The following is a 23172-nucleotide window of genomic DNA, read 5'->3' as shown; positions in this document are numbered from 1 at the left end:
GTTTCAGCCATGGAGCCTTCTTCAGGTGTGAGTGTGCCACACTTGACAGAGTTTGACAAGATCATCATCAAAGTAGGAGATTTTAAGATCTACAGCAAAAGGTGGAGAATTTCTGGAAGACTGCAATAGAATTGCAAGTAGCAAGAAAAAGTACAGTTCATACATGCTTAAGCCCATTGCAAAAAGAAATAAAAGCTTCCTTATGGTATTTATAAATCTCTGGAAATGGCATAAATAATAATTAAAACTTAGGACAGTGTAACATGGTGGCCAGTACGGGACTGTAGAAATGAGATTGAACTACCAGAGGGTGACTTTGACACAATCCCGGTAACACATTCATCGTATTCTCCATAAATTAATAAGGAAATTGGCTGACCTAAAAATGCCAGTTTTCTATAAAATTACACACTAAGGAGACAGAGATTGTCTAACTAGACCTTCACAGTCTCTCATGTCAGTGAGTCTATACAATTCCAGGTTGGATCGTTTGGAAAAACTAAATAAGTAACAATAACTGTAACAAGTACTCTGGTGGGGGTAAAATCAAGGTCTAGACTTATATTAATTAGTAGCAGCATCTGTCACTGCCATGCCATCTCTCCAGTACAAAAGAAGACAGGAGAGAAAGGACTGACCTAAACGGGATCGACCAGATTAAGCATTTCCACTGCTACTCATTTCAGACAAGGAATTAAACGTGCACTTTTAGGGCTGACTGCTGGTTAGGGAAGGAAGTGTAACATCAGGGTTGTTCCCCTGGCCGTTTAATCTCCCATATCAGGGTCGGTTTCATGTGTAGGTCTCCTTGCTAAGCGACCATCAAACAGAGATCTGTTGCAGACAGCTAAAGTGAAAGTTAACTTGGTTATCATAATTTTTCCTGAACTTTCATAAGAAATTCCATTAAATATAAAACTATTAATTGTCTAAATATTCTAGGAGACTCTCCTAGCAAACAGATGTTGCAAGGCAGAATACACCCTGGATGGGATTCCAGTCCATCGCAGGGCACACAAACACATACAAAAACACACTAGGGCCAATTTTCCCAGACGCCAATTAACCTAAAGTATGCTTTTGGTCTATGGAAGACCGGGTTATGGAACAATCTAAAGAGGTGTCTGGTCAGCTTTTCAGGTCAGTGAGGGCAAAGCAAGGGAGGAGAAATTTTGAGGGTATCCAAGTTAGTCCGGATAGGGTTGTTCAGTCTTTGAAAGGAATGGTGGAGGCTGCTTCGCGGTACCATAAGGCCTGCTTTAAAGAGGAAATTAAAAACACAGACCGTATGGAAGAGATAGCCAGATTGGTAACAAATAGATCAGACGCACAGGAGATGGAAGGGTTGGATTCAGGAATAGGTTTGTTGGAGGTGGAAAGTGCCACACGCAGTCTGGGGAAAGGCAAAGTTCCTGGTATCGATGGGCTCCCCGTGGAATTTTACTTGTCCTTCTGGGATTTGCTTGGTTCAGTCCTGGTAGAGGTTTTAGAAGAAATCTTAAACGGGTGAGGTTTAAGCAAATTGATGAGGCGGGAGGTCTTGGCCTTGCTTTACAAAAAGGGCGACTCCTTGGACTTGGGAAATTGGAGGCCAATACAGCTCCTCTGTGTTGACTATAAGATCTCGCCAACCTTCTGTGTAATAGATTGGGACGGGTCTTGCCAATATTGATCCACCCCAATCAGACGTGCGGGGTGGCAGGAAGATCGATATTTTGGAACCTGAAACTTATTAGAGATTCAATTGCCTGGGCAGATGATAGAAATTTGCCTTTGCTTGTTGTGAGTCTAGACCAGGAAAAGGCCTTCGATAAGGTTCACCTTTCCTTTTTGTGGATGGTGCTGCAAAGGGCTGGCCTGAGATCAAGGTTTGTTGATTGGCTAAAGCTGCTATACGTCAACGTTGGTTTTAGGGTGTGCATCAATGGGCACCTGGGTGATAAGGTCAGGATAGGAAGAGAGGTAAGACAGGGATGTTCTTTGTCACCCCTATTGTACATTTTGTATGTTGAACCCTTACTCACAATGATACGAACTAACAGTAGGGTAGATGGTTTGCGTGTGCCAGGAAGTGGAGGTAGACAGGTTAAACTGGTTGCATATGCAGACGACATGACTCTGCTGTTGAGTTCGGAGTCTAGTCTGCAGCATGTCCTGGAGACCGTAGATAGGTTCGGCCGGGCAACAGGCTCCAAGACAAGAGTGTGGTTAAGGTTTTTGGGTACTGGAAGAATAAGGACGAGGTGACACTTGAAGGTAGAACCTGGGCCAGTAAATATCCTAGGGGTAGATTTTGGATCCAGAGTACTAGGGCTACAGAACTAGGAGGCACAGCTGAACCAGCTGAGCTGTAAGTTAGGTATGTGGAGAAACAGGAAGCTATCATACATTGGGAGGGTAATGGTGATTAAAATGGACATTCTCCCAATGCTAGTCTTTTTAGCGAATGTGTTTGGTGTTCCAATTCATCTGGTGTGGGAAATATGAGTACATAAGGTGAGTGGATATGGACAAAGGTGCTCATCAGGGTGGGCGGGATGTGCCAGATCTCCCCTTAAAACTGAACGCCATGTTTGTAGCAGGTGTGTGTGAAGCTGTGCACGGGGGGGTGCAGCATGAATATCAGTATTTTGCTAGACTCTGCTTCTCCTGGGCAGTGCGGCCCCTGTGCAAGTGGACAAATACCACTCCCAAGGCGGAGAGGCAGCCATGGTTCTACAAACAAGCAACATCTTGGCTGATAAAGCTAAGCACCGAGCCCTATTCACGAGTTTGTGGCCGAGTTTTAAATTAACCGAGCACGTGGTTCTATGGGGGTGGAAATTGATCAAGGGTGATGAGAGGACTAATTTTTTGTTATGGTTTATGGTAAGTTTAATTAAATTAGTCTTATGGGATAGCAGAAACCTTTTGGTGAAGTGTTGGGGTGATGTGGGAGTACAGGGGATAAGTGGGCGTGTTAACTAAGCAAACTGCAAAGACATGAGTATAGTAGATGGGGTTACTATGCAGCCAAAGAGCAGTGGAAAACTCTGCTGGATTTAGAATGAAGATAGAATGTTTTCTGTAACATGATTTTGTGATGACTTGTAATAACTTGTTAATTGTGTACTTATTTTTTGTACCGGATTATTCGGATGGTACAATACATAGAGAACATACAAACTCTATACTGGTAGTACCCCAGGTATGGAACTAAAGCCAGGGCCCCCTTAAAATGTGTTCTTGTTTAAGGTTTGCATTTTCAACTAGTTTTCCACAGGTTAAATATCTCTTAAATTCTATCAGGCTTACATATCCTTGTTTATGATAGAGAATAAAGATCCCTCCACTATTAATCATCCCTTCCCCACATACAACAAATGTGGTTTGCACCCCAAAATGCTATTTGTTTTCAGATGCTATATAAAAGAAAAGGAAAAGAAACACAACTTTTTGACTGTGGAACCTTCTTTAGGTGTAAAAGGGAAAACATGGATATTGAAATGGCAAAAGTAAAACCTACAAAGTGTCATTAAAAAGACAATAAACAATAAACACTTATGTTTAGTGATATGAAAATCAAAAATGTGTTTGCATCATCCTTGAATGCTAGGAAACACCATTTTAATTTACACATTTTCACCCACTAACTCCCTTTCCTGAAAACAAAAACAATGGCAATGCCAAAAAAGTTTTCATTGCAACTAACTGGCTACACTGAAATAAACCAATTTAGAAGAAATAAAAAAACAAATAAAATACTTGCCCAGCTCTCCAACATTAATAAATGTGGCTTTTTTGTTTTCAAGTTGGGGCAGTGATCTCCATCCAGGTACACCTGCTTAGCTCAGTGGTTTGCCAGTTACGAGTGAAAAGGGTGATATAGGCTGCTGGCTTACTCGGTGGTGGTCAAATGACTGGTATCATATTAATATTTAACATTCTGTGATATATAAAATGCTTACTAAATGCTTAGATTTTTTAAGTAGTTGGATGTATAATTTTTTAAGTAGTTGGATGTATAATAACAACAACCTTGTTATTTTACTTTCATAATCCATGAAAATTATACAGATATAACAAATATAAGGTCATATCATTTCACTAGTTTACTTGTCAACAGCGTGCAAGTTATTTACATGAATCATATACAGTAACTTACTCATATAATTATAATTAAGGATATAGAAAATTAATTATTAAAGCTTATTAAAATTAAAATGATAACTTTACCATTTCTCATTTCTAGCACAAAGAATCGGAATTTTAAAACCTTTGCTCCCTGTGTGATACAAGCCTGAACCTGAGTTTTTTTTTCTGTCCCCACAACTTTCAATGAGAATCAGACTATAACAACTGGATTTATATGTAAGCTCCATCTTGGATTGGTTGATAAAAATTATAGTCTTGCTTTGATGCATTTAGTATTTTTTATTATAATATAGTTTTTGACACAATCCATAACATGGAAAAATGTATATATACAAAAATTTAAATACTTTGAAGCTTAAAATGATTAAGAAAATGGGGCTGATAAAGTGTCTGAACGTCATTATTTTCCATTCCTGCTATATTATCCTCTTGTTATCAAACACTTGTTATAAAATAAACTGTACTTTATTGCTCATGTGTTTTATTGACATGGAACACTATGTAAAATGTCATAAAGATAACATCATTGGGCTTGGAATATTTTTAATTTGCTGACACATACAAAAAAGATTTTATAACTTGAAAAAAGAATACCATTATATAGGGTCAGAGATCCTTGTTGGAGACTGTATATGTTTCATAGTGTTTAGTATAAAGCTAATCTACTTCTATCTAATTGGTTACATTGTGTACAGTACAGACATCTTGTTACACTATGTGTTTATCAGTACTCTTGTACATCTTATTTACACTCTCCATTAGTTATATATATCTAATCATCAGTCTGTAATTTCTTTCAGAATGTGACATAGACATTTTGTTTGCAATTCTGGTCTTATAAATGATAACAATTTATTACCAAATCACTTAAATCAAGGATATAGGTTTATCGAGGATTTACATTATTTTTTACATTTCGTTATCTTTTAGCTGCTTTCAGGAAGCTTTAATATATCCAGATAATATTTCTTTTAATATTATATGCTTCAATATATTACAATTTTGTTGACAAAAAGACATCTGAGCATTATGATAGCCAGTTGCTTTAACTTAGTGCAGATGACAAAACATTTTGCAGTTAACATACTTTAATTCCATTACAACACGTGAAATGCTCTTGGTCACTAAAAACACTCATGGTCTATTTTGTATTGTGTATCCTTATCAAAACCATGTCTTATGAATTTGTGTAAGACTGGGTCACATGAAATCTAAATCTCTGAGCAGCACTAGCATTTCCTCAGCAAGACAAGTTTAAGGAATAGTGCACTTAATATTTTGGCTTTATATTTCTTGGCCCATTTTTTTCTTCATTCTTAAAATTTTACCGAACAACTTAACACTCAATACAGAGAAAAAAAATCAAACTCATGACTAATTCATGAATCCAAGACTACACAGGTTTTCAGATTATCCAATAATTAATAGTTAATGTCTTGTTTTTTTTTGTCACAGAGTGACCATTTTGTCTTAAGAGGAATACATATTTTTTTCTGTAAGATATTGATTCAAATTAAAAATAACAGATAAATAGACACAGAGTTATACCAAAATGTGATTGTAGTATACAGATGCAGCCATTCAAAATAAGTGAGGTACACTGCAGTGAAATGCGGTGGGCGTGGCGCAATATACCGCATTATACCGTATGGAAATTAGATTATGATAATAGGATCTGGAAGCACCTTGTAAGACCTTGTAAAACTGCCAGGTGGAGCTAATAAAGCTTAACGTCTCATGTACAGCATTTGAGCAGTCGCCAGAAAACACTGCTGAGGGACAATCTTTTTCCAATTAAGAATTTAAGTTACTCTTTAGACTTTTAATAATTTTAAACTGTGTATTACAGCATGTTAATCATTAAACATTAAAAAGTTGGTATATTTTATTAAAGCAAGATTGCTCAGTTGGACAAAAGTAGACAACCTACCACCTTTATCATAAATATTTTAATTATGCAGAAATATTTTAAGCATCAAAGTCTTTATGGAAGATATTATTAATAGTATTAATCATGAATGACCTTGGACAGGCTGTAAGCTCAAAGTACCGTGGTCCACTTTCTTTGTAACCATCTTTGTAAATGAAAAGACTATTTTTTCACTGAGAAAAAGTAACACCACAGCATTTCTTTGATCCGATCACAAATTCGTTTCCAATCATACAAAGTAAGTTTTTAGAATCTCCGATTCACCACACCTTTCACATGCTCATAAACGCTATTAATTTAAGTACATAAACATATTATGTAAACTGTATATAGCTGGTATTGGTAGTTTAAATAAAAAATACACACCAGTATTCCACTTTCTTCCTAAACATTTTAAACATCAAAGTCTTGCATTCAGTTACATACTGTGGTTATTTTAGAAAAGTTTTTACATGCTCCTTCTGACTATATTAAGTTTATATACTTTGTAAAAAGTTATAATGTTTTAATCCTTTCTGCTTTTCAGTTTCACTCCTTCCCACGTGATTGCGTTTGTGGCGTAATGGATTAGACGTGTGCTATAAGTTGGATGTTCAAACCCAGCTGTCGAAAATAAACAAATAAAAAAACTAAAATAGCAAATATTACGTACAATATATTGACATTTTTAGAATGATTAATATGGAATTTAATATGGAATCGCGTATCTAAAGAATTTAAAAGCAATATTATTATATTCATATACTGTAGCTCAAATCCTGCTAAAATACAAATTAGACACAAGAAAAGTATTATTGGAGAATGCTGTGAGGCTCTGGTGGAATTTCTCTGTAAACTGAAAAGTTATAGAGGAGACATGTTGTGTATCGCCTCTTTTTAAACTTGTAAAAAAAAAATTCCAATGTTGATGAGACACAGAAGATATTATTAATAATGTAGCACTTTTAGGCTCACATGGGTATGCACCTTACCAGCTGGGGAATTTAACCCAGACCTCCAGCATCACTCAACAGGGAAGGAGCAAGTCGGCGTACACGTTACTGAAGCTGAAAGTTTAGCCTCTGACACTATTGAAACTACTAGATAAAGACATAAATATAGAAATCCCTACAAACTACAAGCGTTTCATTTTGTCTACTACTACAATATCGACAGCAGTGTACAGATGCAGCCATTCAAAGCGCGCGGCACAGACACGTACCGGAGGTAATTGGCTACGGCCTCACGCATTGTGACGCGCGATGATGCAAAATACCGCGGTATGTGATTGGTTGAACGACAGGGGCACTAGTGGTGCGTTGGTTGGGCGTAGAAAGATTTAAATGTCTTTACTGTGCCTGTTTTAATATTGAATATTTATATGGAATTTTACCACTGAAGGGAAATCTTAGTAGCTGAGCATAAAAAGAATAGGAGCATACTGTAATGCGTGTGAAGGCCATAAACGATATTAATTTTGGAATATAAACATACAGTATATGGCTGGTCTTGGTACTTTAAAGAAAAAATACACACCAGTATTCCATTTCTCCCTAAACATTTTAAGCATCGAAGTCTTTAACTAACGTGCTACCGGAGTCAACAAGCATACTTTTAGAATTTGATTAAAAGGGAATATAATATGGAATCGCGTATCTAAAGAAATTAATAACGATATAATTATATTCATGTACCGCAACACAAGAATAGTACATGCTGTATGATGTCTGTTGCTAATGTTTGTAGGGCTTTTTCAACACTCCTCATGTGGCGCTGTGGGTTAGGTTCCTGACTCCCACATCACACGTTGGGTGTTCCAATCCAGCTGGAGCCATGACTTTTTTTTTTACAAACATTTCAAATAAAACGTTTCCCTGGCTCAGAGATTAAATAAAACTTCACTCGCACCAAACAAATTTATATTTCTAAATATCACAACATGATCGAATTTAAGTCATTTTAATAACAATGAATAGTCACCTATGCGTTACAATATAAACATTTATATTGATTTAAATCGCGGTTTGATTTAAATCGCAAATGTGTGTTTAAATATATGTGTTTTTTGATTCACAATCAGACAAATGCAACATAAATTGATATCTTTGTCTTCTAAGTATCTTAATAAACTTTCAGCATAGCTTTCTCCCCGTTTAGATTTATTTTTCTTGGGATCTTGAGATCAAACGTGGAAAGATTAGATTGTAATTGTTTTTATTTTTTAAATACATTTTAGAAAAGTGTAATCTATACTAAAAAGCTGTACACCACCTGCTATAAAGATACATATTGTAATACTTTCGGGTTCGGATAGGACGGACACAAGAACTCAGACTTGCGGAGTTAAAGCAAGTTAAAGCCTTGATTTTATATATCACCTTTAAAAGTGGCATCTCAAAGCAATACAGTAGATGTTAAAAGGACCACAGATTACAAAGTAAATACTCAACACTGATTGTACCCATCTGTCATGCTAATAAAGCACCTTGAATTGAATTGAAATAAAGAGAGAGGGGGGGGAGGGCGAGCGAGAGAGCACAGCCAGGACAGGCAAATAAGATACGCTCCACAGACATTCACAACAGCGACATATCATAAAACTTTTGCACATATTGTTAAATTATTACTTGTTTTTCAGGAAGTTAAAAAAACACTTGAATTACTTATCCAGTCTCTCGAAATAAAATTATTTTTCAAGCAATGCAACTAATGTCGGGCAACGTGTTTTTTTTAATCCAACATTGACAGCCACATCTTAAATCTTGTCAGTCAGCTCTTTTTTCTCTATTTGATTTGTGGCGATTCAAACAACTTGGGATAACAAGTGGTCTCAAAGTCACCGAGCTCACAGAGCTTCAACAACAGATGACAATTTCCTCAGCCCTTCCTTAGTCTTCCTGAAATTGTCAGATTATGAGTGAATAAAAGCATTTTATTAAAAACACGTTTGCGTTTGTTTGGGAGCTATATTATGTATTTTTCATATGTAAGATATAATGATGTGTTCCTGCTTACACATCGCACGACTTTAAAAGCTAGAAAAACAGGTTTCGATTCACATTATCTGGCGAGCCTTGTTTTGTCAAAGGACAGCACATACAAGGGTTAATTGCACAATGGACTGCACAAAGAAATTTAAAATAGTCTTCTTTAGGTGTGAGGGCAGGAGTGGATCGCAGCAGGCATAATCAGCAAATTAGGAAAACAAAGAACAGGACAGGTGAGACGTGTATCCAGAGAGCGAGTGATCAGAAAAGGGAAAGAGCTGTTACGCCCAGGTTTTCGACGCAATTGTTTTAAGTTGCTAATGCATCAGACACATTTCCTGGTGTATTGTGTTTTAAATAAAATAGGAGTGTCTTTCCCTGGTATTAGCTCATCGGTATGGTGTAAGCTTTATCTGTACCATACTACAGATGCAGCCATTCAAAATGCGCAGTACAAACCCGCGGTACGGTAAACTACCCACAAGCCACCGCAGGGCACCGCAGTAAGTGATTGGCTGGCCAAAATGACCGACAGGGGCACTCGTGGTGCATTGGTTGGTAGTGTAAAGATTTAATCATTTAACGTCTTTAATGTGCACATTTTAATCCGCTTAGTTTTGAATATTTATATGGAATTTTACCACTAAAGGGAAATTTTAGTAGCTGAGCATAAAAAGAAGAGGAGCATAATGCATCTGAAGGTCATAAACGATATTAATTTAGGAACATAAACATTACTGTATGTACGTAAACTGTACTGTGTATGGCTGGTCTTGGTAGTTTAAAGAAAAAATACACACCAGTCTTTCATTTCTCCCTAAACATTTTAAGCATGAAAGTTTTATGAAACGGTACCGAAATATGCGATTGCTGTATAGAATGAATTTTAATTAAAAAAAATTATTTAACACGAAAATTAAGCTGTTTACATCTTCCGCCTGAGAACAGTCACCCATTGCTACCTAACGCAGAAACACAGCCACTAACTAGCAAAGAGAGGACATTAGCTAGCCAATATGATAAAGAAATAAATGATTATTTTGTTTATTTCTTTTGCACATGTATTTGAACATTTCCATTGATTGTACAAGCACTTGGAAACTGTCCAATCCCTAGTTCATCAGGCATTTTCTTTTACGCTGCGGGCTTTCTCCCGGTCTGGGCCAGTCTGTGTCTTCTAGGATATAATGCCAGCGAACTCTTGTTTTTATGTCCACTATAACAGACAATCTCCTTTGCTTTTAACCGAGCGTTTAATAATTTCCTAAAATGAAAATGATTTACTTTATTTCCCTCACGGGATCAATAAAAGTATCTATCATCTGTCTAAACTATGGGACAGAATTCTGGGGTCTCCCCATACCAGAGATTATGGTAGGGCTTCAGAATGGTGATTGGCTGACACCATCTGACACCCCTCTGATTGGAGAAAAAAGACGTGCTGGTTTGCTATACATACTGTACCAGGAAGAGGATTTCTTTCTATTCGAAACGTGTATTTTAAAAGTTTAAGAAGTAAAAACCTTACAGCGTACACAGATCAGTTTTCTAAACTGATCAGGATCGTTATCTTTGTCTTATGCATAATAATGTTCACCGCTCTGTCCAGCAAATAATAAACTTTATTTTATATAGCGTTTTAAATGAATAAGTAATTAGATTGCTCATAAACCTAATCACTTATTCTACATAAACACAGCGTAATTGCTCTCTGAAAATGCTTTTTCTTTTTATTTAGGCTCAGATTTCAACTATAGATCGTATTATTATAAAATTTCTTGGAAAAATGTCTTTTATGTAAACCATGTTTGCTATTAATTCATTTAGGGCTAGAATATGTTCATTGTCTTCCAATGAAAGAAGGGTTCCTTTCGCCATAGTCGAGTTGACATTAGAAGCTTGCCACGCCCGGACTGTTACACCAACGCATTAGCATGTTAAAGCGATTTCATTGAGGAGCCTAGCTTTCTTAACTAGTAAGTACTGTACTTACTGGGTTTTTGAAGGGGGGAGGTGTCTGTCGCTGGAAATCCCCTTCTACTTTGAAAATACCTGTGAAACCGGTTTAATTCGTCACAGCCAGCACTCCCGCAGAGAGGGGGGTTGTATTTGCAGTGCATCGGTAATACAGTAGATGGGAAAGCCAGAGCCGACCGCTACGCCACCACGTGTTATGCTCTTCGTTAATGTCTAAGCTGGAACACATCATTATATCTCATTTTGTATTTCTTAAAAAAAAAAATCGTTTGCCCAGCCTAACAGTATTGCTGTTATTGTTTTTAACCTGTAAAGCGCTTTGAGGAGCCACCTTTAAAGGCGCCATATACAATAAAGTTCATTATTATTACTATTGTTAATTTGCTGGACACAGAGGTGAACATTATTACACAGAAGACAAAGATAGCGATTTACGTTGCATTGTGCATTGTGCTGCTGTAATACAGTTTTAAATAATTAAAAGTCCAAACAGTATCAGCTTTATTTATGGGTTTTAAATAAAGGCGATTTAAATGCGATTTAAATCAATATAAATGTTTATATTGTAACGCCTAGGTGACTATTCATTGTTATTAAAATGACTTAAATTCGATCATGTTGTGATATTTAGAAATATACATTTGTTTAGTGAAGTTTTATTTAATCTCTGAGCCATACTGATTCTTATGGAAGCCAGTTTCCGCCAGGGAGTAAAAAAAAAAACACACTATGGTATTCTCTCCGATGCAGTGCAGTTAAAAACATATCTCTGATGCTGTTTCTAAATGAATATCGTTTATGACCATCAGACGCTTTATGCTCCTTTTCTTTTTTCCAGTGGATTGAACAGGGAGAGGCATTTCATGATGTACTTTTCACTGATGAAACAACAGTGGCTCTGGAACAGTTTTCAACCATGTCGTTTTATAAAAAGGGGAGATATGCACGCGTTACTGAAGCTAAAAGTTTAGCCTTTGTCACTAATGTAACCACTAAATAAAGACATATAGAAATCCCTACGTTACAGACTGTATATGGTTGGTATTGGTAGTTCAAAGAAAAAATACACACCAGTATTCCACTTTCTCCCTAAACATTTTAAGCATCAGAGTCTTAAATGTGGTTATTTCGGAAACGTTTGTACGTGCTCCTTCTGACCATGTTACTGTTTACTGTTACTGACCATATTAAGTTTAAGTGCCTGTGGGCACTTTTCCTGTCCGTGGGGGGTGGACCGTCTTTCATTAGAAGGTTAGTCTGTTCTACTCTGAGAATGTAGAGGGGGTGGAAAGTGCCCGCGGTCATTTAATTAGTATTAAAAGTCGCACTGATTCCCTTGCGAAGATACAAACATAGGAATATTCGTGCGTGGTCAAAAAAATGGCATAAAAACGACAAAGTGAAGGCTGTGAAAACATTCACAATGTACTTTATACACAAAGCAAGTGTTCTAACAACTCTAGGAGGTTTCGTGAAAATGCTACTGGCGTGCCAAAATCGTTTTTTTTTTAATTCAAGGTGACTTTACCGCGGTTTTCATTTTCAGATTGTGAATCAAAAAGGCATTTAATTAAACACGCGATTGCGATTTTAATCAATTACTGTATTGATTGAAACACACATTCTGTACAGATACAGTACAGTCACATTCTCCTGTCGTCCAGTGGTGTAAAACGAATTAGCAGGTGATTGAGATAACAATGCACCGCCCACTGAGTGGAATGTTCTCATTTGTTCTAAATTGTAAAAAGAGGTGATAATTCATAGTAATTCCGTGTCGCATTAACTAACCTCTTCAGTTTATTCCTCCAGACAGTACATGAATATAATTATATCGTTATTAATTTGTTTAGATACACAATTCCATATTATATTCCCTGTTAATCAAATTCTAAAAGTATGCATTTGTTAGATAATAAGCGAATTGACAGAAAAGGTTAAAAGACTATCACTTTTCACAAAGTATATAATCCTAATATAAGTCTAAATCCTAATATAAGTCTAAACAGTATCAGCTTTATTTACGGGTTGCAATTTAAAAAAAGTCAAAAACCGCACTCAAAATGAAATTTAGAGCTTTCTGGCAAGAGGAGACACCCAAATTAATAATGTAACATGCCACTGTTTGTGCATGAACAAGGTTATACTGCTATTTCCTTAGATACGCGATGCCTGTCTGTCCTGGCTGTGCTCTCTCTCTCGCGATTTAAATCAATATAAATGTTTATATTGTAACGCCTAGGCGACTATTCATTGTTATTAAAATGACTTAAATTCGATCATGTTGTGATATTTAGAAATATAAATTTGTTTGGTGCGAGTGAGGTTTTATTTAATCTCTGACTCAGGGAAACATTTCATTTTTTCAAAGAAATGTTTGTTAAAAAAAATTCATGGCTCCAGCGGGATTCGACCACAGACCGTGTGATGTGGGAGTCAGGAACCTAACCCACAGTGCCACCAGCAAGGTCACATGCAGAGTGCTGAAAAAGCACTACAGAAACATTATCAACAGACAATGTACAGCGTGTACTATTCTTGTGTTGCGGTACATGAATATAATTATATCGTTATTAATTTCTTTAGATACGCGATTCCATATTATATTAGCAGAAAAGCTTAAAACTACCACTTTTTTACACGCTATTTCACATGTTAGTTAAATACTTCGATGCTTAAAATGTTTAGGGAGAAATGGAATACTGGTGTGTATTTTTTCTTTAAAGTACTGATTCCTGGAATCTGACTGGCTGACACCCTTCTGAAGTGGTTCCATAATATCTAGTATACGGAAAAGAAAGCGTTGATAAAAAAGCCTGGATTCTCATGTATCTGATACAAGTATCTTTTAATACAGTCTTTGATGTGCTCTTGAGGATCCTTGTGATATTTTGAGCTCTAGTTAAATGATAAGTGTCGCAGTTTAAATAATTTTCGTAGTTAGAAATTATGAAATGCTCTGTTAAAAGCAAGGGAGTTTTTATGTCCATTGCAGTAAAAGAAAATGCCTGACAATGTAGGGCTTGGACAGATTCCAAGTGCTTGTACAAATGTGCTAAAGAAATTAGCAAAAAAAGTCATTCCTTTATCGTATTGGCTAGCTAATGTCCTGTCCTCGTTAGTTAGATCAACGAAATGCTGTGGTGTTTGTCAAAGAAAAAACTAAAAGTATTTTTATTTAAAATGACGGTTAGAAAGAATGTGGACCAGCGTAATACTTTGAGTTTACAGCTTGTCCAAAGTCATTCATTATTAATACTATTAGTAATATCTTCGGTGAAGGCTTTGATGCATAAATATTTCTGATAAAGGTAGGTTGTGTACTTTTGTCCAACTGAGCAATCTTGCTTTCATAAAATATACCAACTTTTTAATGACTGATGATTAACATGCTGTAATACACAGTTTAAATTTAAAAGCTCAAATGCTGTACATGAGAGGTTAATCTTTATTGGCTCCTCCTGGCGGTTTTACAAGGTGATTCTGGATACTTTCTGGCATGACGTCAAATGATGCGATATACCGCGTGTTACTGCATTTTGATGCGACACGCCCACAGGGGTAACCGCGAAATACCCCACCCATTTTGAATGGCTGCATCTGTAGTTACAAGGAAAAATGTCAACATTTTTCCAAAAGAACCACAATTGAACGAGTTTTGATAATAATAGAGAAATAATAGAGTCCCCATTACCCCCATTTTGATTAAAATCGCAAATGCGTGTTTAATTAAATGCCTTTATTGATTCACAATCTGACAATACAACGTAAATCATTATCTTTGTCTTCTAAGTCCCTTAATTAACTTTAAGCATAGCTTTCTCATCATTTAGATATATTTTTCATAGCATCGTTAAACAAAGCAGGAGCGTATTTTTCTTCCTCATGGGATCACATGTGGAAAGATTAGACTGTAATCATTTTTATTTTTTAAATAAATTTTAGAAAAGTGTCATCTATACAAAAGTTGTATTTATCTAAAAAAAGTTGTATTTATTTATTACCACTTGATAGTTATATTAATAGAGATAAGAATTCAAGTTGTATACTGTTTAGACTTTTAATCATTTTAAACTGTATTACAGCATGTTACTCATTAAACATGAAAAAGTCAGTATATTTTATAAAAGCAAGATTGCTCAGTTGGACAGTATAAACAGTATAAAGCAAATATCTTTTTTTAATGTTTGTAATCGTTATTCTTGCAAGTACAAACACAACATAAACTGGAATGCTACAGAACCCTAAACAGACAATACACACTAGCAGAATATTTGACCAAGATAAGAAACAGCAAAAAGAAACAGACCCTGACGAAGTACAGGCTCAGTGACTACAGCCTGGCCATAGAAACTGGGTGACAGAGGCAGACCTGGCTGCCTAGAGAGGAAAGGCACCACGTTTCTTCCCGTAGAAAGTCTTTGTCTCTATACTAGGGCTGTTGTAGTGCAGGCTCGCAGATTTTTTTTTATAATGGGAACGCAGCTTAACAAAATCCCTTGGTGTATTTATAATATACTCTTATGTACAAGTAGAATAGGTGAACCTTCCAACTGCAGTAAAGTTTGCTTGAAGTTCGAAAACCATTTTGGCACACCCGTAGCGTTTTCACAAAACCTCCTAGAGTTACGAAATCACTTGCTTTGTGTACAAAGTTCATTGTGAATCACTTTGTCATTTTTAAGCCATTTTTTTTGACCACACACAAATATTCTTATGTCCATATCTTAGCAAGGGAAACACATAAAGCCTTCAAACCAAACGCATTTTAAAGACCTCAACTAGTGAAAAGTTCCACAGCCTCTACATAAAACTATCAGTGCGATAATACTCTTTGTAAACTTCCAGTTTTTCATTGATGCGTAATTACGCACTAACTGTAACACTGGGGGGCCACTGTGTACACACGTTCACAACATGAGAAATACTGCTCAATATGGCTTCGTGCGAAAAACCTGAAAATTACCATAGGAAGCAGAATAGTGCATTCTCCAATTACCTAGACTGTAAGGACGGGAATAAAGCTTTGTTTGATTTCTGAAACCCTTTCCTTATGTCCTGTTTTCATTCAGGTAAGGGTCAACTATATACAGTACACAATACTGCTGAAGGCAGGAAAATTCTTTACTCAGCAGCTTATTAAAAACAGCACCCATGATGTTCAAACCTATTTTTTACACAGAAGACTGACACAGCTTTGCCTTGTGAATCTCTTTTTCTCGTGTTTTTATTTAATGTGGCACTGTGCACTGGGATAGGGGGATGCTGTTCACAAGCCAATAGTATTTAAACCAAAACACCCACAATGCTGCAACCAAGTGTTTTACACTCTAAGCAGGCCCTCTGACCTTTCACAACCTTGTGCTGGTTTGTGAATCTTTTCTGTAATGTTTTATAATTTTTGGAATACAGCACCATTAGACAGGCAATACACTGGTATTAGGGGTGCTTCCAGTAATTTCTGGGTTTCCTGTGTTTTATTTCAGTTTCACATTGGTTCTGAAAATTAACACTTATGTAAGACATACTGTTTTTGGGCATATTGAAACTTACTTACCTTTCTTTCTGAGGGGCGTTATCCCAAGAAAAGATGTACATTTCTTTACTGTTTTCTTGATTTTCAGACATAGCTATTATGCTATGCTGTGCAGTATGGGGTGGCTGTTTACTTATCAATAGAGCCTGGAATCTAAAACCATTAGAAGGGTTACAAACAACAGGAGGCCATTCACTCAATCTAGCTAATGTAGTAGTTAATAATGTATTAATCTGAGGACCTTATCCAGCTTTTTTAAGCCCAAGTAAAATCAAAAACACAGTTGGACAGTTGTTGAAGTTGACCTACAACTGGCTAAAGAACTGCCCCTTGCTGTCTGTATGAAACCTAGTTCACTCAGTTGTTTAAACTAAGTGTAAAATGCTATGAAGAGGAATGCGTGAAGATACTCTCACATTTTTATGAAAGCTATAGTTTTTTAAATCTTTTAAATAATGGGTGCTCCTATAGTTGAGAGGTCTGTATAAACGACCCAACGAATCTAAAAGCTTCACAGCTCAAGGACAAAGTATCCATAGATTTTGCCAAAGCTATTTGAATTAAATGGATTTTTTATTCATTTTTAGGAACATATTTATAGCAAACAAATTATGCCCAGGGATGCCTAGGGATGTTTTTTACAGCAGGATATTTTTTGTGAAGAGCACCCCCCCATCCCCATGTACTGCCTGTCTAATGATGCCGTATTGAAAAAAATCATTAAAAATAAAGAAAAGTTTCACAACCCAAAGCAAGGATGTAAAAGGTGAGGGGGCCTGCCTAGTGTGTAAAACACTTGGTTAAAGTATTGTGAGTGTTATGCTTAAAAAGCTATTGAGTCATTAAGAATACCCCCTATTCCAGTATATTACCTGAAGTGTTATCTTCAAAAAAATCATTAAAAAATAAAAAAAAGTTTCACAAACCAAAGCATAGCTGGGAAAAGTCGGAGGACCTGCTTAGTGTGTGAAACACTTAGTTGCAGCATTGTGGGTGTTGTGCTTAATAAGCTATTGAGTCATGAAGAAGACACCACTATCCCAGTGTATTGCATGTCTAATGGTGCCATATTAAAAAAAAATCATTAAAAAACTAAAAGTTGAGAGGTCTGAATATTTTTAAAACCACTTTGTTATTCTCGAATATTCTCGAAAATTCTAATTACAATATATACGATTTCATTTGAAGGCTTGAGGCATCTGTTAAATTACCCACTGAATAAAGTGTTTTGAATTAAACCGATTGAGCAACTCTAAAGCATACTGTAGTTTTTGTTAACAAAAAGCAACTTTCTCTGTCAGTGAAAAAAATGACCACGGGCACTTTTCCTCCCCCTTCATTCTCAGAGTAGAATAGGCAAACCTTCCAATGAAAAGACAGTCCCCCTTCCCCCCACGGACAGACTGACAAATGTTTTCACAGCCTTCACTTTGTCGGGCGTGATTTTTTAGCAGCAGACAGATTAGGCAAAAAACAAGCTGTTAACAGGCTGTTTTGTGTTTTTCCTAACATTGTTGAGCGCAGTGGGGGACATTTGGGAATGTGATTTCACTGGTGCTTTTGTTCTGTATTGCACTGTCAGATTGTGAATGAATAAAAGTATTTTTTTAAATAAACATAAGGTAACCAGCAATCAAATGTCCTGTTTTTTCTTAACACTCATTTTCCATACTGTACTTTGCGTCTTTGAGTATGTTGTAAGTTCTTTTTACTTCTTAAGCATTTGAAACATTTTAATTTTGTAAATGCAACGCGCATTCTGTACAGAAATAAAATCATGTTTTCTACTAGTGTTAAGCAGATTAGCAGGTTGCTGATGTAGCGGCAAGGCTTATTAAAGTATAGGAATTAAGTTTGCTGCTCCCTTGCCAGTCCCTCTCTCCTTCGTGTCAGTGGTGCTTGATACAGAGAGGCCATTCCATTTGGTTCACATTTAAGGTTTTTCTAGCTGATAGAGTGTCCTAATAAGGAACAACTCCCAGTGCTGAGATTCTCCAGCAACCCTAATAAATGATCATCTCTGGCGCCTTACTGTCTGGGAGAGTCTCATCCCAAGTTGTTTACAACTCTAAGGTCAGAGTGCATTGTTACTCATCATCAGCCAATCAGGAACTGGTAGGGCAGGTTAACCCATGTGGGTCTTGAATGCCCATGAAACCAATGAACGACCGTAGTTCCTCCGGGTAAAACAGGCAGCACAGGACTTCCTCAGTGCGCCTCCTGGACATTCTCAGTCTCAGCGCCTCCTGGACATTCTCAGACTCAGCTTGGACAACCACGTAATGGCCAGTGTGTCCGAGTATCAGGACTGTACTTTGTTCTAAGAGTCGAGAACAGAGGTCGCCAGCGCGTAACTAAAGGATCCACCCGAGGTTAGCCCAGCAGCAAGCCTCGTGAACCAACCGCGAAAGCTCACCTGATCAACAAGTGAACTATGGTCGGAACTGTGGACAGCTGAATCTAAGGATTCAGGACTAGAGCTACATCAGGAATGAACAGGTCTTCTTCCTGCCTAAAGAGTGTGACCTGCTTGAACCCGCAGTCACTTTTCTCCTGTGCACAAACTCGCTAGTAAAGCCAGAACTAACTAGCCGGTTTTCAGAGAGCATCAGCAGCGCATCGCAGCAGAAATCTCTCCCTCCTTCTCCCATACCGCCAGCCGCACCGGCTACTGCTTGGCACCGAGCCAGAGAACGCCGATTGGACACAGCAACAGCCTGCCACAGCTTTTTTGTGTCCGCGGGAGATCTGAATCAACAAAGATTGGATGAGTATTCAGCATTCTGCATTACAGCTCGAAATTCAATTGTTACCTCAACCTGAGTTGATATCAATTTAATTCCTATGAGTGATGTACTTGCTTTTGAGTATCTAGTGTAGAAGTTGTAACCAAGTTCATTTACGAAACGATCTAAATGAATGATATACAGATGCAGCCATTCAAAATGAGTGAGGTATTTCTCGGCATACCCCGGTGGGCGTGTCGCAGTATCACGCAGTATGACGCAGTTAACGTGGTGTCACGTGGTTAACTATCCGGCGTCGCCTTGTAAAACCGCCAGGGGGAGCTTAACCTCTCATGTACAGCATTTGAGCCTTTAATTTTGAACTGTGTATTACAGCATGTTAATCATCAGTCATTAAAATGTTGGTATATTTTATGAAAGCAAGATTGCTCAGTTGGACAAAAGTACACAACCTACCTTTATCAGAAATATTTATGCATCAAAGCCTTTACTGAAGATATTACTAATAGTATTAATAATGGATGACTTTGGACAAGCTGTATACTCAAAGTATAATTTCTTTAGCACATTTGTACAAGCACTTGGAATCTGTCCAAGCCATACTTTGTCAGGCATTTTGTTTTACTTCAACGGGCATAAAAACTTCCTTGCTTTTAACAGGGCGTTTCATAATTTCTAACTACGAAAATGATTTAAAATGCGACACCTATCATTCAACTAGAGCTTAAAATATCACAAGGATCCTCAAGAGCACAGCAAAGAGTGTATTAAAAGACACTTGTATTTATCAACGCTTTCTTTTCCGTATACCAGATTTTATGGAACCACTTCAGAGGGGTGTCAGCCAGTCAGATTCCAGGAATCGGCACTTTAAAGGAAAAATACACACCAGTATTCCATTTCTCCCTAACGATTTTAAGCATCGAAGTATTTAACTAGCATGTGAAATAGCGTGTGAAAAAGTGGTAGTTTTAAGCTTTTCTGCTAATATAATATGGAATCGCGTATCTAAAGAATTTAATAACGGTATTCGTGTGCTGCGACAGGGCTGTGTAGGGCTGTTTCGCCTGCCTGTTCATGCGAGCTGTCTTGTAGCCGACTGGTCTAGGTGCGTGACTACCAGCTGGCAGGTTGTGTGTTCGAATCCAGCTGGTGCTAGACTTTTCTTTTAACAAACATTTCTTCGAAAAAATAGAATAGCGATATTATGGACAATCAATTGACTTTTATATTTCAAAATATCGCAACATGATCGATATTTGCGATATTTTGAACATATCTTCCCTTCTGACAGTGGTCCCTGCTTCTATTGTGTGTGTGTGTGCAACAGAGTAAATTTTTATAGAGAAATGGAGGCTGGACAGTATGCGTTACAATATAAACATTTATATTGATTTAAATCGTGTTCTGATTTAAATCGCAAACGCGTGTTTAATTATATGTGTTTTTTAATCATAATCAGGCTAATGCAACATAAATTGATACAGTATCTTTGTCTTCTAAGTATCTTAATAAACTTTCAGCATAGCTTTCTACCCGTCAAGATTTATATTTCTTGGGATTTTGGGATCAAATGTGGAAGGATTAGATTATAATCGTTTTTATTTGTCAAATACGTGATTGTATTTCTGAATGTTATGTGACACCTACAGTAGTTCACTGCTTTAAATACATCGAATTAAGAAAGTTATGTGTAGCACTTTAGAACTTTTTTCTGAACCAGGGAAAATCTGATCATGTTTCTCTATAACAATAATAAAAAACTTTATTTTACATATCGCCTTTAAAAGTGGCATCTCAAAGCAATACAGTAGATCGAAAAACAGTTAAAAGGGACCAAATTAAATACCAGACAATCGCAAACGCGTTTTCAATAAAATTATTTTATTCATTCAGCAGTTTGTGAGAGGGACATCCAGCAGGGAGAGACACACACACCGGTTTTCATTGACAAAATTGTTTTTTTTCAATTCCTCTTGTCTAACAGGAATGTTTTGTTTGTGGACAGACTGTTAGACAAGAGGAAAAGACCGCCTCCTCCTACGAAGCATTAATCGCGTATCTAAGGAAAATTGCAGTATACCTTTGTTCATGCACATCATTATACAGTACAGTATCTCAATTTGTATTTCGATTAAAAAAAATCGTTTGCCCAGCCACTACTGTTGTTATTGTTTTTATCCTGTAAAGCGTTTCCTTTTTCTGCGTTTTCCATTTCCTTTTTCTGATCACTCGCTTTCTGGATACACATCTCACCTGTCCTGTTCTTTGTTTTCCTGGTTTGCTGATTATGCCTGCCGCGGTCCACTCCTACCCTCACACCTAAAAAATACTATTTTAAATTTCTTGGCGCAGTTCATTAACCCTTGTATGTGCTGTCCGCGCCGAAAATGCAATTAAAAAAAAGTCAAAAAACGCGCTCAAAATACAATTTATAGCTTAATAAGATACACTCCACAGGCAAATTTAATTGTGTGTTAGTTTCCTGACTCCCATTATTTAAACTGCGACACTGATCATTCATCTCTAAATAAACTTTATTTTATATAGCGTTTTAAGGGAATAGGTAATTAGATTGCTCATAAACCTAATCGCTTTTTCTACATAAACACAGCGTGATTGCTCTCTGAAAATGCATTTCCTTTATTTTTAAAGTAGGCTCAGATTTCAACTATGGATCGTATTATTATAAACTTTCTTGGAAAAATGTATTTTATGTAAACCATGTTTGCTATTAATTCATTTAGGGCTAAAATACGTTCATTGTCTTCCAATCGAGTTGAGTTGACATTGGAAGCCTGCCACACCCGGACTGTTAAACCAATGCATTAGCACGTCAAAGCCCGTATTGGTATTGAGCCAGTATTGTCTTTAGTATTCCCCCCCTCTCCCCTCAATTCAATTCAATTCAAGGTGTTTTATTTGCATGACAGATGGGTACAAGCAGTGTTGGGTATGTATATTGTAATGCTTACGGCAGACAGGCACTGTGTAAGAGCCGGCACACCAGAGCAGCGCACCGAGGGAGCGTCTGCATTTATAACATAGTTTTTAAAATTAGTCAAGCAATATGAAGCATCTCCTTTTACGTTTAAGTCCCTTAAATACATTGAGCACAGCTTTCTCACCATTTAAGATTGCTTTTGATACCATCCTTACACAAAGCAGAAGGGAGATCTTAGTGCCTGAGCATAAAAAGAATAGGAGCATACTGCAACGCGTGTGAAGTCCATAAACGATATTAATTTTGGAACTTAAACATACAGTATATGGCTGGTCTCGGTACTTTAAAGAAAACATACACACCAGTATTCCATTTCTCCCTAAACATTTTAAGCATCGAAGTCTTTAACTAACGCGATACCGGAGTCAACAAGCATACTTTTAGAATTTGATTAAAAGGGAATATAATATGGAATCGCGTATCTCAAGAAATTAATAACGATATAATTATATTCATGTTGCAAAAGAACTGCAACGGACATAAAAACTCCCTTGCTTTTAACAGAGCGTTCCATAATTTCTAACTACGAAAATGCCAGGTGAAAGGATTTGTAAACGTATTTTGTTAAAGCGAGTCAGTTTTTTCCGCAACACATAAAAGACATTTTTCCAAGAAAGTTTAGCCTTTGTCACTAATGAAACCACTAAATAAAGACATAAATATAGAAATCTTAAGATTTGTTTTGTTTAATGTTGGTAGCAGGATGAACTGTCAGAGTGTATATTTTGTCGCAGAGTTGCTGCAAGATGTTAACAGTAAAAAAGGTATTTAGAAATGAGTTATTTCAAGATGAAAATTTTCAGAATAATTGCAAATCTAGCAGGATAGAGAAAGCACAGAAAACTGGCAGTTAGATTGATCAGATTAGTATGAAAAGT

This window comes from Atractosteus spatula, chromosome 1, assembly GCF_055471065.1.
Source record: "Atractosteus spatula isolate fAtrSpa1 chromosome 1, fAtrSpa1.hap1, whole genome shotgun sequence".
Lineage (NCBI taxonomy): Eukaryota > Metazoa > Chordata > Actinopteri > Semionotiformes > Lepisosteidae > Atractosteus > Atractosteus spatula.
The sequence above is the reverse complement of the archived record's forward strand: the minus strand, read 5'-3'. Positions refer to the sequence as shown.